The following is a 3,716-nucleotide window of genomic DNA, read 5'->3' on the forward strand; positions in this document are numbered from 1 at the left end:
AAAATAAAGTGTTGAGACAGAATTGGATACTAATTTTTGATTTATTTAATACATAATTACCTTGTCTCAAAAAACTTTTAAATCATATAATTAAAGAAAAATTAAATTAAAACAAAAATGTAAAATGAATTTTATAAATTGATAATTCAGGCAGGTATATTGAATCTAAGGTATATTTCACCCCAAAAACTGATGAATATTCCAAGTATAGGTAGGGGGGGAATCAAAAATGGCGGCTGTTTCAAACGACAAAAAAAATAAAATAATTTTTCATTCGGAGCTCTGTATCTTAAAAAGTAGCAACGGCACTAGAAAATCTAAAAGAACATTATTTAAAGAAGAGTAAATTTGCTGAAATATGAGCCCTAATAGAGCTGTTTACATCTAATAGTTCTCGAGATATAGCTTTTTAAAAAGCAAAATTTCTTTAAAATCTACTGAAATATCAGTAGTTATGCAAACACTTAGATGATAATATAAATAAACAAAGTTAATGAAAAATTTAAAAGATATATAGTGAAACCTAAAAATAAATAAGAATACTAAGAGGTTTTAGAAAATTAATAAAAACTTTTATTATTTTATTTAATTTTACGTTTCAATGTACATCTTTTTAAATTTTCATTTAAACTTACATCATTTTAGTGTTTGTATCTCTTTTTTAGCCTTGATGAAGCCCTGCAACGTAGGGCGAAACGTTGGATCATTATAGGACTATTTGAGTTTTTCTTTGATCGCACCCCGACCATTTTCCTTTTTTATAAATATGTAATTATTATAAGAAATTTAGAATTAAGATCAACATTTTATTTTATTGTGATTTATTATCAATTTCCTCCATTTGTAAAACTTATGTAAGGAATACTTGTTGCTGATGAATTTAATAAAAATTTTTTTTTTTTTAAATTATGAGAGATAGTTGACCGTGGATGATAAATGAGGAGAAGATGGTTGGGGGTGCGGTCAATGAAAAACACAAATAAGTATGATTAACTTATTTTAATGTGCCGACGTTTCGGCTAGAGTTTCTAGCCCTCTTCAGGGCTAAAAACAAAACAAGATAACAACCACAGTAAGTATGAAAAATAAAAATATATAAAAAGAAAGTATAAACAGAATAATTTTACACATACAATGAATAATTTTACAAAATAGAATTAATAAAATGAAGTGATGAGAGAAGCGGGAAATAAAATATATACATAGGTAATTGAAAAAGCGGGTACAATAACTTACTTAAGGAAATGAAATAAAAATAAAGTTATATAATGCAAAGAAGTATGAACATATTAGTTATTATTAATTTAAAATTTAAATATGAAAAGAAAATGAAAATTGAGAGGAAGAAAATATATGTAACAATAATAGATGATAAAGAGGCAAATTATAAGTATAGTGTACAAAACTTATAACGCGGGTAAGGAAAATGGATAAAACTGGAGAAAATAAGGGGAAAGAGTAAAATAAAGAAAGGGGAAAGAAAACAAAAAAGAAGAATAAAAACGAACCTGTTCGCTGGAAGATCGAGCGCCTAAATACTTACTGTGGTTGTTATCTTGTTTTGTTTTTAGCCCTGAAGAAGGGTAGAAACTCTAGCCGAAACGTCGGCACATTAAAATAAGTTAATCATACTTATTTGTGTTTTTCATTGACCGCACCCCCAACCATCTTCTCCTTTTTTTTTGAAAGATTTTGTCCCATTTGTCATTGCAGGTGACTCCATTTCGGGAAAACCTGCCTGTTCTATAAATCCAAATGTAAACTATTAACTCATTGGACAGTTTGTCTGGATGAAGATGAGGTGACATTACTCAGTACGAGGAATCAGTGGGAACAATATGACTCATTTGTTTTCATCTAGCGCGTCGTAGGAAGTGAATTGATCTAAGTATTAGGAAATGGAGTTTCCTTGTCACTTCAGACATAAATTCCATTCCAATGCTGTATCAAAATGAATATATAGAAATCGATTTTTCAACTTAATGTTAGTATCGATATTTAAGTCAATTAAGACATAATATCGATATTAATTTAAATATCAGTAAATCTATATATGAGGAGAACATTTCTATTATTATTATCAACGTTTCGGCCTCCAACAGGATTAAGGAAATAAAACAAGATATCAATCATGATGACTTAATGAAATTACAGAAAATCAAGAAACATTAAAAGATAACAGAAAACATAGCAATATACATAGACAGTAGACATGATTTCGCTAAGGGAAGAGCAGACCTAAAAACTCCCACCATTTTATTGCTACTTCATAAAATTCAATCATAATTTTTTTAATTTTTATTAGCTATAATTATAATAAATTAATGAAAATCGAGCATAAACTTAATCATTGTTCATTAATACATACAATATACTCCATAAATACAAAAATATAAGAGCTGATCAAGAGGTTTACCATGAGAGCATCAGCCTTCTGGGATTGCTGGCATAAATATTAATCATCTCTTCTACATTGGTTGCACTCTTTGATTTATTTTCAACAAACATTCTGAGATTATTAAAAAAGCAAACTGTAAGTTATAATAAGAAGAATAGAATCTAAAAAAGGTTTTTTTTTTATTCGTTTCCCTCATTATTTTTAGAGCTAAGTTTATGACGAACAATTGCGCTCATTGAATCTTACCTTTTTTTTTTTTTTATCGAAGAATCGACATATATCCATCTTGTCCCTTTAAAGTGGTTTTGATCTTGTGATTCGTGAATATGTCAACTATATTTCCAGAAAGAAATCATCTATCTAATAAGTTCACTATTTTCTTTATTTTTTTTATTTTAGTCCCAAAAATCTATGGGGGAGCCGCGGCTGTGTATATGTATGAATAGGTATTAATGTGTCTACCATTTTTGTAAAATATAGCGAAGAAAGGTGTGAATTAGAAACATTGAACTTAGAAATTATGAAACTATTTATTGAACTCAGAATAGAATGTAATACAAAAAAAGTTAAAAAATTCGAAACCATCTTCATGAGAAGGATGAACTGGGTGTGCTGTTTTAGTAATCCTCGACTCTATTAGAGTCAGCAGTAATAAATTCGCCCCCCAAATGCACCTGTGGTCATTACCGACCTGAATCGCTGCAGCGCCCGCTTTGGGAATCACTAGTCTTTAACAAACCACCCCAAAAAACCGTTCTGGAGTTTGTCAGTTGCAATTACAGAAATCTCTTAAAGTGATGTTTGAACGGTCCATATTCTGTCTGGAGTTGAGTCAGTTTGTAATGAGTAATTTTTATTTTGTTATAATTTTGATAAGTTATGTTAGGTATGTATTTGTGAAGGGATCGTCCTTTAGTCGAAAATTACCAGCATTTCCAGTCCTAAATGAGCTCAGATTTTATGGATTTCTTTAATGTAGGATAAGGGAACCGAACTGTAGTCGCTGGGAAACTGAGTAGCCCATATAGATTACGACTGAATGACCAGGAAAACATGCAGCCGTTCTTCCTCAAGCCTGACGTCATTCTTGAAAGATAATGGTATTCTGCTGTCTTGTTTTCCTCAATGCAATTATCTTGTAATGTATACAGATAGTTTTGATATCTGTACAGCAATCCAATGCAATGCAATAATTTTTTTTTTTTTTTTTAGATAGATAGATTTATTTATTGATAGATATTACAATCTGCCACACAGTTGTGAGCAATAGGTAATATTGATAAATGATCTCATACATACTAAAATAAAAAAAAAATAA

Source organism: Halyomorpha halys, unplaced genomic scaffold, assembly GCF_000696795.3.
Source record: "Halyomorpha halys isolate HHAL.00 unplaced genomic scaffold, Hhal_1.1 Scaffold171.1, whole genome shotgun sequence".
Classification (NCBI taxonomy): domain Eukaryota; kingdom Metazoa; phylum Arthropoda; class Insecta; order Hemiptera; family Pentatomidae; genus Halyomorpha; species Halyomorpha halys.